The following is a 14301-nucleotide window of genomic DNA, read 5'->3' as shown; positions in this document are numbered from 1 at the left end:
GGAATTTGGACGTTTTAAAATGACATCTCATCCAGTTATTTTCCTAAAACATATCGTGTCACAAGTGGGATTCGAACTCACGCCCTCAAACGAGGACCAGAATACACAGATTCATATCGTGAACGAAGGAAGCTCCTTCGAGTCTGGCGCCTTAGACCGCTCGGCCATCCTGACGTGGTTTTGTGCAATTTGGACGTTTTAAAACGACATCTAATCGAGTTTTTTTCATAAAACATTTCGTGTCAGAAGTGATATTCGAACCCACGCCCTCAAACGAGGAACAGAATGCACAGATTCATATCGTGAACGAAGGAAGCTAAGCCCCTTGAGTCTGGCGCCTTAGACCGCTCGGCCATCCTGACGTGGTGGGGTGAAATTTGGACGCTTTAAAATTACACCTCTTTCAGTTTTTTTCATGAAACATTTCGTGTCAGAAGTGATATTCGAACCCACGCCCTCAAAAGAGGACCAGAATACACAGATTCACAACGTGAACGAAGTAAGCTAAGCCCCTTGAGTCTGGCGCCTTAGACCGCTCGGCCATCCTGACGTGTTGGTGTGAAATTTGGACGCTTTAAAATTACACCTCTTTCAGTTTTTTTCATGAAACATTTCGTGTCAGAAGTGATATTCGAACCCACGCCCTCAAACGAGGATCAGAATATACAGATTCACATCGTGAACGAAGGAAGCTAAGCCCCTTGAGTCTGGCGCCTTAGACCTGTCGGCCATCCCGACGTGGTTTTTTGCAATTTGGACGTTTTAAAACGACATCTAATCCAGTTATTTTCATAAAACATATCGTGTCAGAGGTGGGATTCGAACCCACTCCCTCAAACGAGGAGCAGAATACACAGATTCACATCGTGAACGAAGGAAGCTCCTTCGAGTCTGGCGCCTTAGACCTCTCGGCCATCCCGACGTGGTTTTTTGCAATTTGGACGTTTTAAAACGACATCTAATCCAGTTATTTTCATAAAACATATCGTGTCAGATGTGGGATTCGAACCCACGCCCTCAAACGAGGACCAGAATACACAGATTCACAACGTGAACGAAGTAAGCTAAGCCCCTTGAGTCTGGCGCCTTAGACCGCTCGGCCATCCTGACGTGGTTGTGGTGTAATTTGGACGCTTTAAAATTACACCTCTTTCAGTTTTTTTCATGAAACATTTCTTGTCAGAAGTGATATTCGAACCCACGCCCTCAAACGAGGACCAGAATACACAGATTCACAACGTGAACGAAGTAAGCTAAGCCCCTTGAGTCTGGCGCCTTAGACCGCTCGGCCATCCTGACGCGGTTTTGTGGAATTTGGACGTTTTAAAATGGCATCTCATCAAGTTATTTTCCTGAAACATATCGTGTCAGAAGTGGGATTCGAACTCACGCCCTCAAACGAGGACCAGAATACACAGATTCACATCGTGAACGAAGGAAGCTAAGCCCCTTGAGTCTGGCGCCTTAGACCGCTCGGCCATCCCGACGTGGTTTTGTGAAATTTGGACGTTTTAAAACGACATCTAATCCAGTTATTTTCATAAAACATATCGTGTCAGAAGTGAGATTTGAACCCACGCCCTCAAACGAGGACAAGAATACACAGATTCACATCGTGAACGAAGGAAGCTAAGCCCCTTGAGTCTGGCGCCTTAGACCGCTCGGCCATCCTGACGTGGTGGTGTGAAATTTGGACGCTTTAAAATTACACCTCTTTCAGTTTTTTTCATGAAACATTTCGTGTCAGAAGTGATATTCGAACCCACGCCCTCAAACGAGGACCAGAATATACAGATTCACATCGTGAACGAAGGACGCTAAGCCCCTTGAGTCTGGCGCCTTAGACCGCTCGGCCATCCTGACGTGGTTTTGTGCAATTTGGACGTTTTAAAACGACATCTAATCGAGTTTTTTTCATAAAACATTTCGTGTCAGAAGTGATATTCGAACCCACGCCCTCAAACGAGGAACAGAATGCACAGATTCATATCGTGAACGAAGGAAGCTAAGCCCCTTGAGTCTGGCGCCTTAGACCGCTCGGCCATCCTGACGTGGTGGGGTGAAATTTGGACGCTTTAAAATTACACCTCTTTCAGTTTTTTTCATGAAACATTTCGTGTCAGAAGTGATATTCGAACCCACGCCCTCAAAAGAGGACCAGAATACACAGATTCACAACGTGAACGAAGTAAGCTAAGCCCCTTGAGTCTGGCGCCTTAGACCGCTCGGCCATCCTGACGTGGTGGGGTGAAATTTGGACGCTTTAAAATTACACCTCTTTCAGTTTTTTTCATGAAACATTTCGTGTCAGAAGTGATATTCGAACCCACGCCCTCAAACGAGGATCAGAATATACAGATTCACATCGTGAACGAAGGAAGCTAAGCCCCTTGAGTCTGGCGCCTTAGACCGCTCGGCCATCCCGACGTGGTTTTTTGCAATTTGGACGTTTTAAAACGACATCTAATCCAGTTATTTTCATAAAACATATCGTGTCAGAGGTGGGATTCGAACCCACTCCCTCAAACGAGGAGCAGAATACACAGATTCACATCGTGAACGAAGGAAGCTCCTTCGAGTCTGGCGCCTTAGACCTCTCGGCCATCCCGACGTGGTTTTTTGCAATTTGGACGTTTTAAAACGACATCTAATCCAGTTATTTTCATAAAACATATCGTGTCAGATGTGGGATTCGAACCCACGCCCTCAAACGAGGACCAGAATACACAGATTCACAACGTGAACGAAGTAAGCTAAGCCCCTTGAGTCTGGCGCCTTAGACCGCTCGGCCATCCTGACGTGGTTGTGGTGTAATTTGGACGCTTTAAAATTACACCTCTTTCAGTTTTTTTCATGAAACATTTCTTGTCAGAAGTGATATTCGAACCCACGCCCTCAAACGAGGACCAGAATACACAGATTCACAACGTGAACGAAGTAAGCTAAGCCCCTTGAGTCTGGCGCCTTAGACCGCTCGGCCATCCTGACGCGGTTTTGTGGAATTTGGACGTTTTAAAATGGCATCTCATCAAGTTATTTTCCTGAAACATATCGTGTCAGAAGTGGGATTCGAACTCACGCCCTCAAACGAGGACCAGAATACACAGATTCACATCGTGAACGAAGGAAGCTAAGCCCCTTGAGTCTGGCGCCTTAGACCGCTCGGCCATCCCGACGTGGTTTTGTGAAATTTGGACGTTTTAAAACGACATCTAATCCAGTTATTTTCATAAAACATATCGTGTCAGAAGTGAGATTTGAACCCACGCCCTCAAACGAGGACAAGAATACACAGATTCACATCGTGAACGAAGGAAGCTAAGCCCCTTGAGTCTGGCGCCTTAGACCGCTCGGCCATCCTGACGTGGTGGTGTGAAATTTGGACGCTTTAAAATTACACCTCTTTCAGTTTTTTTCATGAAACATTTCGTGTCAGAAGTGATATTCGAACCCACGCCCTCAAACGAGGACCAGAATATACAGATTCACATCGTGAACGAAGGACGCTAAGCCCCTTGAGTCTGGCGCCTTAGACCGCTCGGCCATCCTGACGTGGTTTTGTGAAATTTGGACGTTTTAAAACGACATCTAATCCAGATATTTTCATAAAACATATCGTGTCAGAAGTGGGATTCGAACCCACGCCCTCAAACGAGGACCAGAATACACAGATTCACAACGTGAACGAAGTAAGCTAAGCCCCTTGAGTCTGGCGCCTTAGACCGCTCGGCCATCCTGACGTGGTGGTGTGAAATTTGGACGCTTTAAAATTACACCTCTTTCAGTTTTTTTCATGAAACATTTCGTGTCAGAAGTGATATTCGAACCCACGCCCTCAAACGAGGACCAGAATACACAGATTCACAACGTGAACGAAGTAAGCTAAGCCCCTTGAGTCTGGCGCCTTAGACCGCTCGGCCATCCTGACGTGTTGGTGTGAAATTTGGACGCTTTAAAATTACACCTCTTTCAGTTTTTTTCATGAAACATTTCGTGTCAGAAGTGATATTCGAACCCACGCCCTCAAACGAGGACCAGAATATACAGATTCACATCGTGAACGAAGGAAGCTAAGCCCCTTGAGTCTGGCGCCTTAGACCGCTCGGCCATCCCGACGTGGTTTTTTGCAATTTGGACGTTTTAAAACGACAACTTATCCAGTTATTTTCATAAAACATATCGTGTCAGAGGTGGGATTCGAACCCACTCCCTCAAACGAGGAGCAGAATACACAGATTCACATCGTGAACGAAGGAAGCTCCTTCGAGACTGGCGCCTTAGACCTCTCGGCCATCCTGACGTGGTGGTGTGAAATTTGGACGCTTTAAAATTACACCTCTTTCAGTTTTTTTCATGAAACATTTCGTGTCAGAAGTGATATTCGAACCCACGCCCTCAAACGAGGACCAGAATATACAGATTCACATCGTGAACGAAGGAAGCTAAGCCCCTTGAGTCTGGCGCCTTAGACCGCTCGGCCATCCTGACGTGGTGGTGTGAAATTTGGACGCTTTAAAATTACACCTCTTTCAGTTTTTTTCATGAAACATTTCGTGTCAGAAGTGATATTCGAACCCACGCCCTCAAACGAGGACCAGAATATACAGATTCACATCGTGAACGAAGGACGCTAAGCCCCTTGAGTCTGGCGCCTTAGACCGCTCGGCCATCCTTACGTGGTTTTGTGAAATTTGGACGTTTTAAAACGACATCTAATCCAGTTATTTTCATAAAACATATCGTGTCAGAAGTGGGATTCGAACCCACGCCCTCAAACGAGGAGCAGAATACACAGATTCACATCGTGAACGAAGGAAGCTAAGCCCCTTGAGTCTGGCACCTTAGACCGCTCGGCCAACCTGACGTGGTGGTGTGAAATTTGGACGCTTTAAAACTACACCTCTTTCAGTTTTTTTCATAAAACATTTCGTGTCAGAAGTGATATTCGAACCCACGCCCTCAAACGAGGAACAGAATGCACAGACTCACATCGTGAACGAAGGAAGCTAAGCCCCTTGAGTCTGGCGCCTTAGACCGCTCGGCCATCCTGACGTGGTGGTGTGAAATTTGGACGTTTTAAAACGACATCTAATCCAGTTATTTTCATAAAACATATCGTGTCAGAAGTGGGATTCAAGCCCACGCCCTCAAACGAGGAGCAGAATACACAGATTCACATCGTGAACGAAGGAAGCTAAGCCCCTTGATTCTGGCGCCTTAGACCGCTCGGCCATCCTGACGTGGTTTTATGGAATTTGGACGTTTTAAAATGACATCTCATCCAGTTATTTTCCTAAAACATATCGTGTCACAAGTGGGATTCGAACTCACGCCCTCAAACGAGGACCAGAATACACAGATTCATATCGTGAACGAAGGAAGCTCCTTCGAGTCTGGCGCCTTAGACCGCTCGGCCATCCTGACGTGGTTTTGTGCAATTTGGACGTTTTAAAACGACATCTAATCGAGTTTTTTTCATAAAACATTTCGTGTCAGAAGTGATATTCGAACCCACGCCCTCAAACGAGGAACAGAATGCACAGATTCATATCGTGAACGAAGGAAGCTAAGCCCCTTGAGTCTGGCGCCTTAGACCGCTCGGCCATCCTGACGTGGTGGTGTGAAATTTGGACGCTTTAAAACAACACCTCTTTCAGTTATTTTCATAAAACATTTCGTGTCAGAAGTGATATTGGAACCCACGCCCTCAAACGAGGACCATAATATACAGATTCACATCGTGAAAGAAGGAAGCTAAGCCCCTTGAGTCTGGCGCCTTAGACCGCTCGGCCATCCTGACGTGGTTTTGTGCAATTTGGACGTTTTAAAACGACATCTAATCCAGTTATTTTCATAAAACATATCGTGTCAGAAGTGGGATTCAAGCCCACGCCCTCAAACGAGGAGCAGAATACACAGATTCACATCGTGAACGAAGGAAGCTAAGCCCCTTGAGTCTGGCACCCTAGACCGCTCGGCCAATCTGACGTGGTGGTGTGAAATTTGGACGCTTTAAAACTACACCTCTTTCAGTTTTTTTCATAAAACATTTCGTGTCAGAAGTGATATTCGAACCCACGCCCTCAAACGAGGAACAGAATGCACAGACTCACATCGTGAACGAAGTAAGCTAAGCCCCTTGAGTCTGGCGCCTTAGACCGCTCGGCCATCCTGACGTGGTTTTGTGAAATTTGGACGTTTTAAAACGACATCTAATCCAGATATTTTCATAAAACATATCGTGTCAGAAGTGGGATTCGAACCCACGCCCTCAAACGAGGACCAGAATACACAGATTCACAACGTGAACGAAGTAAGCTAAGCCCCTTGAGTCTGGCGCCTTAGACCGCTCGGCCATCCTGACGTGGTGGTGTGAAATTTGGACGCTTTAAAATTACACCTCTTTCAGTTTTTTTCATGAAACATTTCGTGTCAGAAGTGATATTCGAACCCACGCCCTCAAACGAGGACCAGAATACACAGATTCACAACGTGAACGAAGTAAGCTAAGCCCCTTGAGTCTGGCGCCTTAGACCGCTCGGCCATCCTGACGTGTTGGTGTGAAATTTGGACGCTTTAAAATTACACCTCTTTCAGTTTTTTTCATGAAACATTTCGTGTCAGAAGTGATATTCGAACCCACGCCCTCAAACGAGGACCAGAATATACAGATTCACATCGTGAACGAAGGAAGCTAAGCCCCTTGAGTCTGGCGCCTTAGACCGCTCGGCCATCCCGACGTGGTTTTTTGCAATTTGGACGTTTTAAAACGACAACTTATCCAGTTATTTTCATAAAACATATCGTGTCAGAGGTGGGATTCGAACCCACTCCCTCAAACGAGGAGCAGAATACACAGATTCACATCGTGAACGAAGGAAGCTCCTTCGAGACTGGCGCCTTAGACCTCTCGGCCATCCTGACGTGGTGGTGTGAAATTTGGACGCTTTAAAATTACACCTCTTTCAGTTTTTTTCATGAAACATTTCGTGTCAGAAGTGATATTCGAACCCACGCCCTCAAACGAGGACCAGAATATACAGATTCACATCGTGAACGAAGGAAGCTAAGCCCCTTGAGTCTGGCGCCTTAGACCGCTCGGCCATCCTGACGTGGTGGTGTGAAATTTGGACGCTTTAAAATTACACCTCTTTCAGTTTTTTTCATGAAACATTTCGTGTCAGAAGTGATATTCGAACCCACGCCCTCAAACGAGGACCAGAATATACAGATTCACATCGTGAACGAAGGACGCTAAGCCCCTTGAGTCTGGCGCCTTAGACCGCTCGGCCATCCTTACGTGGTTTTGTGAAATTTGGACGTTTTAAAACGACATCTAATCCAGTTATTTTCATAAAACATATCGTGTCAGAAGTGGGATTCGAACCCACGCCCTCAAACGAGGAGCAGAATACACAGATTCACATCGTGAACGAAGGAAGCTAAGCCCCTTGAGTCTGGCACCTTAGACCGCTCGGCCAACCTGACGTGGTGGTGTGAAATTTGGACGCTTTAAAACTACACCTCTTTCAGTTTTTTTCATAAAACATTTCGTGTCAGAAGTGATATTCGAACCCACGCCCTCAAACGAGGAACAGAATGCACAGACTCACATCGTGAACGAAGGAAGCTAAGCCCCTTGAGTCTGGCGCCTTAGACCGCTCGGCCATCCTGACGTGGTGGTGTGAAATTTGGACGTTTTAAAACGACATCTAATCCAGTTATTTTCATAAAACATATCGTGTCAGAAGTGGGATTCAAGCCCACGCCCTCAAACGAGGAGCAGAATACACAGATTCACATCGTGAACGAAGGAAGCTAAGCCCCTTGATTCTGGCGCCTTAGACCGCTCGGCCATCCTGACGTGGTTTTATGGAATTTGGACGTTTTAAAATGACATCTCATCCAGTTATTTTCCTAAAACATATCGTGTCACAAGTGGGATTCGAACTCACGCCCTCAAACGAGGACCAGAATACACAGATTCATATCGTGAACGAAGGAAGCTCCTTCGAGTCTGGCGCCTTAGACCGCTCGGCCATCCTGACGTGGTTTTGTGCAATTTGGACGTTTTAAAACGACATCTAATCGAGTTTTTTTCATAAAACATTTCGTGTCAGAAGTGATATTCGAACCCACGCCCTCAAACGAGGAACAGAATGCACAGATTCATATCGTGAACGAAGGAAGCTAAGCCCCTTGAGTCTGGCGCCTTAGACCGCTCGGCCATCCTGACGTGGTGGTGTGAAATTTGGACGCTTTAAAACAACACCTCTTTCAGTTATTTTCATAAAACATTTCGTGTCAGAAGTGATATTGGAACCCACGCCCTCAAACGAGGACCATAATATACAGATTCACATCGTGAAAGAAGGAAGCTAAGCCCCTTGAGTCTGGCGCCTTAGACCGCTCGGCCATCCTGACGTGGTTTTGTGCAATTTGGACGTTTTAAAACGACATCTAATCCAGTTATTTTCATAAAACATATCGTGTCAGAAGTGGGATTCAAGCCCACGCCCTCAAACGAGGAGCAGAATACACAGATTCACATCGTGAACGAAGGAAGCTAAGCCCCTTGAGTCTGGCACCCTAGACCGCTCGGCCAATCTGACGTGGTGGTGTGAAATTTGGACGCTTTAAAACTACACCTCTTTCAGTTTTTTTCATAAAACATTTCGTGTCAGAAGTGATATTCGAACCCACGCCCTCAAACGAGGAACAGAATGCACAGACTCACATCGTGAACGAAGGAAGCTAAGCCCCTTGAGTCTGGCGCCTTAGACCGCTCGGCCATCCTGACGTGGTGGTGTGAAATTTGGACGTTTTAAAACGACATCTAATCCAGTTATTTTCATAAAACATATCGTGTCAGAAGTGGGATTCAAGCCCACGCCCTCAAACGAGGAGCAGAATACACAGATTCACATCGTGAACGAAGGAAGCTAAGCCCCTTGATTCTGGCGCCTTAGACCGCTCGGCCATCCTGACGCGGTTTTATGGAATTTGGACGTTTTAAAATGACATCTCATCCAGTTATTTTCCTAAAACATATCGTGTCACAAGTGGGATTCGAACTCACGCCCTCAAACGAGGACCAGAATACACAGATTCATATCGTGAACGAAGGAAGCTCCTTCGAGTCTGGCGCCTTAGACCGCTCGGCCATCCTGACGTGGTTTTGTGCAATTTGGACGTTTTAAAACGACATCTAATCGAGTTTTTTTCATAAAACATTTCGTGTCAGAAGTGATATTCGAACCCACGCCCTCAAACGAGGAACAGAATGCACAGATTCATATCGTGAACGAAGGAAGCTAAGCCCCTTGAGTCTGGCGCCTTAGACCGCTCGGCCATCCTGACGTGGTGGTGTGAAATTTGGACGCTTTAAAACAACACCTCTTTCAGTTATTTTCATAAAACATTTCGTGTCAGAAGTGATATTGGAACTCACGCCCTCAAACGAGGACCAGAATACACAGATTCACATCGTGAACGAAGGAAGCTAAGCCCCTTGAGTCTGGCGCCTTAGACCGCTCGGCCATCCCGACGTGGTTTTGTGAAATTTGGACGTTTTAAAACGACATCTAATCCAGTTATTTTCATAAAACATATCGTGTCAGAAGTGAGATTTGAACCCACGCCCTCAAACGAGGACAAGAATACACAGATTCACATCGTGAACGAAGGAAGCTAAGCCCCTTGAGTCTGGCGCCTTAGACCGCTCGGCCATCCTGACGTGGTGGTGTGAAATTTGGACGCTTTAAAATTACACCTCTTTCAGTTTTTTTCATGAAACATTTCGTGTCAGAAGTGATATTCGAACCCACGCCCTCAAACGAGGACCAGAATATACAGATTCACATCGTGAACGAAGGACGCTAAGCCCCTTGAGTCTGGCGCCTTAGACCGCTCGGCCATCCTTACGTGGTTTTGTGAAATTTGGACGTTTTAAAACGACATCTAATCCAGTTATTTTCATAAAACATATCGTGTCAGAAGTGGGATTCGAACCCACGCCCTCAAACGAGGAGCAGAATACACAGATTCACATCGTGAACGAAGGAAGCTAAGCCCCTTGAGTCTGGCACCTTAGACCGCTCGGCCAACCTGACGTGGTGGTGTGAAATTTGGACGCTTTAAAACTACACCTCTTTCAGTTTTTTTCATAAAACATTTCGTGTCAGAAGTGATATTCGAACCCACGCCCTCAAACGAGGAACAGAATGCACAGACTCACATCGTGAACGAAGGAAGCTAAGCCCCTTGAGTCTGGCGCCTTAGACCGCTCGGCCATCCTGACGTGGTGGTGTGAAATTTGGACGTTTTAAAACGACATCTAATCCAGTTATTTTCATAAAACATATCGTGTCAGAAGTGGGATTCAAGCCCACGCCCTCAAACGAGGAGCAGAATACACAGATTCACATCGTGAACGAAGGAAGCTAAGCCCCTTGATTCTGGCGCCTTAGACCGCTCGGCCATCCTGACGCGGTTTTATGGAATTTGGACGTTTTAAAATGACATCTCATCCAGTTATTTTCCTAAAACATATCGTGTCACAAGTGGGATTCGAACTCACGCCCTCAAACGAGGACCAGAATACACAGATTCATATCGTGAACGAAGGAAGCTCCTTCGAGTCTGGCGCCTTAGACCGCTCGGCCATCCTGACGTGGTTTTGTGCAATTTGGACGTTTTAAAACGACATCTAATCGAGTTTTTTCATAAAACATTTCGTGTCAGAAGTGATATTCGAACCCACGCCCTCAAACGAGGAACAGAATGCACAGATTCATATCGTGAACGAAGGAAGCTAAGCCCCTTGAGTCTGGCGCCTTAGACCGCTCGGCCATCCTGACGTGGTGGTGTGAAATTTGGACGCTTTAAAACAACACCTCTTTCAGTTATTTTCATAAAACATTTCGTGTCAGAAGTGATATTGGAACCCACGCCCTCAAACGAGGACCATAATATACAGATTCACATCGTGAAAGAAGGAAGCTAAGCCCCTTGAGTCTGGCGCCTTAGACCGCTCGGCCATCCTGACGTGGTTTTGTGCAATTTGGACGTTTTAAAACGACATCTAATCCAGTTATTTTCATAAAACATATCGTGTCAGAAGTGGGATTCAAGCCCACGCCCTCAAACGAGGAGCAGAATACACAGATTCACATCGTGAACGAAGGAAGCTAAGCCCCTTGAGTCTGGCACCCTAGACCGCTCGGCCAATCTGACGTGGTGGTGTGAAATTTGGACGCTTTAAAACTACACCTCTTTCAGTTTTTTTCATAAAACATTTCGTGTCAGAAGTGATATTCGAACCCACGCCCTCAAACGAGGAACAGAATGCACAGACTCACATCGTGAACGAAGGAAGCTAAGCCCCTTGAGTCTGGCGCCTTAGACCGCTCGGCCATCCTGACGTGGTGGTGTGAAATTTGGACGTTTTAAAACGACATCTAATCCAGTTATTTTCATAAAACATATCGTTTCAGAAGTGGGATTCAAGCCCACGCCCTCAAACGAGGAGCAGAATACACAGATTCACATCGTGAACGAAGGAAGCTTAGCCCCTTGATTCTGGCGTCTTAGACCGCTCGGCAATCCTTACGCGGTTTTATGGAATTTGGACGTTTTAAAATGACATCTCATCCAGTTATTTTCCTAAAACATATCGTGTCACAAGTGGGATTCGAACTCACGCCCTCAAACGAGGACCAGAATACACAGATTCATATCGTGAACGAAGGAAGCTCCTTCGAGTCTGGCGCCTTAGACCGCTCGGCCATCCTGACGTGGTTTTGTGCAATTTGGACGTTTTAAAACGACATCTAATCGAGTTTTTTTCATAAAACATTTCGTGTCAGAAGTGATATTCGAACCCACGCCCTCAAACGAGGAACAGAATGCACAGACTCACATCGTGAACGAAGGAAGCTAAGCCCCTTGAGTCTGGCGCCTTAGACCGCTCGGCCATCCTGACGTGGTGGTGTGAAATTTGGACGCTTTAAAATTACACCTCTTTCAGTTATTTTCATAAAACATTTCGTGTCAGAAGTGATATTGGAACCCACGCCCTCAAACGAGGACCATAATATACAGATTCACATCGTCAACGAAGGAAGCTAAGCCCCTTGAGTCTGGCGCCTTAGACCGCTCGGCCATCCTGACGTGGTTTTGTGCAATTTGGACGTTTTAAAACGACATCAAATCCAGTTATTTTCATAAAACATATCGTGTCAGAAGTGGGATTCAAGCCCACGCCCTCAAACGAGGAGCAGAATACACAGATTCACATCGTGAACGAAGGAAGCTAAGCCCCTTGAGTCTGGCACCCTAGACCGCTCGGCCAACCTGACGTGGTGGTGTGAAATTTGGACGCTTTAAAACTACACCTCTTTCAGTTTTTTTCATAAAACATTTCGTGTCAGAAGTGATATTCGAACCCACGCCCTCAAACGAGGAACAGAATGCACAGACTCACATCGTGAACGAAGGAAGCTAAGCCCCTTGAGTCTGGCGCCTTAGACCGCTCGACCATCCTGACGTGGTGGTGTGAAATTTGGACGTTTTAAAACGACATCTAATCCAGTTATTTTCATAAAACATATCGTGTCAGAAGTGGGATTCAAGCCCACGCCCTCAAACGAGGAGCAGAATACACAGATTCACATCGTGAACGAAGGAAGCTTAGCCCCTTGATTCTGGCGCCTTAGACCGCTCGGCCATCCTGACGCGGTTTAATGGAATTTGGACGTTTTAAAATGACATCTCATCCAGTTATTTTCCTAAAACATATCGTGTCACAAGTGGGATTCGTACTCACGCCCTCAAACGAGGACCAGAATACACAGATTCATATCGTGAACGAAGGAAGCTCCTTCGAGTCTGGCGCCTTAGACCGCTCGGCCATCCTGACGTGGTTTTGTGCAATTTGGACGTATTAAAACGACATCTAATCGAGTTTTTTTCATAAAACATTTCGTGTCAGAAGTGATATTCGAACCCACGCCCTCAAACGAGGAACAGAATGCACAGACTCACATCGTGAACGAAGGAAGCTAAGCCCCTTGAGTCTGGCGCCTTAGACCGCTCGGCCATCCTGACGTGGTGGTGTGAAATTTGGACGTCTCTGCTTTTCTAAGGACTACTCCTTCTCTCCTCATATCCACTATCCATACTCTTTCCCCCGGTTGTAGTTTAGGTAATTCCTTTACTCCGTGATGGCGATCGTAAGTGCGCTTTTGTTCTTGCTTCAAGGATAGGTCTCTCTCTCGTATGATCGCTGCTGGCGGGATGGACGGATGTAGTGAGGTAGACGTAGTCGGAAGTGTTGTTCTTAAACGCCGGCCCATCAACATTTGAGCGGGACTGAAGCCATTTCTCGTTGGTGTTGTTCTGTATGCGAGAAGTCCTTCTGATACATCTTTCGACTTCTTTAGAAGGGACTTTACAATCTTCACAGCTGACTCGGCTAGCCCGTTGCTCTGCGGGTATCTTGGGCTACTTGTGATTGATGTGAAACCAGACTTCTTCGCGTATTCTTGAAATTCGACAGTTCGGGTGGCTGATAGATTGCTGCCGTTGTCGCTGCGAATGATCTCTGGGATGCCGTGTCTTGAAAAAATTTCTTTCGTGATATTAATTACCGTCTTCGTGGTTTGATCTTTCATTTGGGCAACTTCGATATATTTCGAATAACCGTCGATTATGACCAAGTAGTATTTTCCCGAATGATGCAACATGTCCATAGCGATGATCTGCCATGGACGGTCTGGCAGACTTGATGGCATTAATGGTTCGTGCCGGTTGACGGATTCTTTGAGACACGTCTCACAGCTTTTGATTTTGTCTTCGATCTTGCGGGCTATCCCTGGCCACCAAACAGACTGCTTTGCTCTTTCACGGCATTTGGCTATTCCCATATGTCCGTCATGGATGCGATTCACCATTTCTTCACGCATAGCTGCTGGAATGATCAATCTGCTTCCTTTCATGAGCAAACCGTCCTGAATCGTGATTTCATTCCGGAATGGGAAATAATCCCTGAAATTGTCCGGAACGCGCTTCTTGTCTGGCCATTCGTGATCAAGATATCTCCGCAAAGTCTGACAGGACTCGTCTTCATTTTGTGCCCGAAGAATTTCTGCTAGCTTTGCATCCGTGATTGGAAGGTTGCTCATTACCAATTGTATGTGAGCGGCAATCTCTTCTTGAAGATCATTTTCGTCTATCTCGTTCAATGGCGCTCTTGAGAGTGTGTCCGCTGGGATTAAGGATTTTCCTGGCGTGTAGATGACT

At 46.1% G+C, this 14301-nt stretch overlaps 8 non-coding genes across 8 annotated transcripts; all 8 read right to left on the bottom strand.

Annotated features, from left to right (window-relative positions):
* Positions 1–56: 56 nt before the first annotated feature.
* Positions 57–174, bottom strand: TRNAS-CGA (transfer RNA serine (anticodon CGA)). The gene is made up of 2 exons: positions 137–174; positions 57–102 (listed from the first exon to the last, which is right to left on the bottom strand). It is a non-coding gene; the product is annotated as a tRNA-Ser (tRNA).
* Positions 175–3618: 3444 nt separating this feature from the next.
* On the bottom strand, positions 3619–3740 carry TRNAL-CAA (transfer RNA leucine (anticodon CAA)). Its single transcript has 2 exons — positions 3703–3740; positions 3619–3664 (listed from the first exon to the last, which is right to left on the bottom strand). It is a non-coding gene; the product is annotated as a tRNA-Leu (tRNA).
* A 1566-nt stretch (positions 3741–5306) lies between these two features.
* On the bottom strand, positions 5307–5424 carry TRNAS-CGA (transfer RNA serine (anticodon CGA)). The gene is made up of 2 exons: positions 5387–5424; positions 5307–5352 (listed from the first exon to the last, which is right to left on the bottom strand). It is a non-coding gene; the product is annotated as a tRNA-Ser (tRNA).
* An 818-nt stretch (positions 5425–6242) lies between these two features.
* On the bottom strand, positions 6243–6364 carry TRNAL-CAA (transfer RNA leucine (anticodon CAA)). Its single transcript has 2 exons — positions 6327–6364; positions 6243–6288 (listed from the first exon to the last, which is right to left on the bottom strand). It is a non-coding gene; the product is annotated as a tRNA-Leu (tRNA).
* A 1566-nt stretch (positions 6365–7930) lies between these two features.
* On the bottom strand, positions 7931–8048 carry TRNAS-CGA (transfer RNA serine (anticodon CGA)). Its single transcript has 2 exons — positions 8011–8048; positions 7931–7976 (listed from the first exon to the last, which is right to left on the bottom strand). It is a non-coding gene; the product is annotated as a tRNA-Ser (tRNA).
* Positions 8049–9054: 1006 nt separating this feature from the next.
* Positions 9055–9172, bottom strand: TRNAS-CGA (transfer RNA serine (anticodon CGA)). The gene is made up of 2 exons: positions 9135–9172; positions 9055–9100 (listed from the first exon to the last, which is right to left on the bottom strand). It is a non-coding gene; the product is annotated as a tRNA-Ser (tRNA).
* A 1382-nt stretch (positions 9173–10554) lies between these two features.
* On the bottom strand, positions 10555–10672 carry TRNAS-CGA (transfer RNA serine (anticodon CGA)). The gene is made up of 2 exons: positions 10635–10672; positions 10555–10600 (listed from the first exon to the last, which is right to left on the bottom strand). It is a non-coding gene; the product is annotated as a tRNA-Ser (tRNA).
* A 1005-nt stretch (positions 10673–11677) lies between these two features.
* Positions 11678–11795, bottom strand: TRNAS-CGA (transfer RNA serine (anticodon CGA)). Its single transcript has 2 exons — positions 11758–11795; positions 11678–11723 (listed from the first exon to the last, which is right to left on the bottom strand). It is a non-coding gene; the product is annotated as a tRNA-Ser (tRNA).
* Positions 11796–14301: the final 2506 nt, after the last annotated feature.

This window comes from Phalangium opilio, unplaced genomic scaffold (assembly GCF_054372755.1).
Source record: "Phalangium opilio isolate 3A_F unplaced genomic scaffold, DU_Popi_V2 ptg000810l_1, whole genome shotgun sequence".
Taxonomy (NCBI): Eukaryota; Metazoa; Arthropoda; class Arachnida; order Opiliones; family Phalangiidae; genus Phalangium; species Phalangium opilio.
The sequence above is the reverse complement of the archived record's forward strand: the minus strand, read 5'-3'. Positions and strand labels throughout refer to the sequence as shown.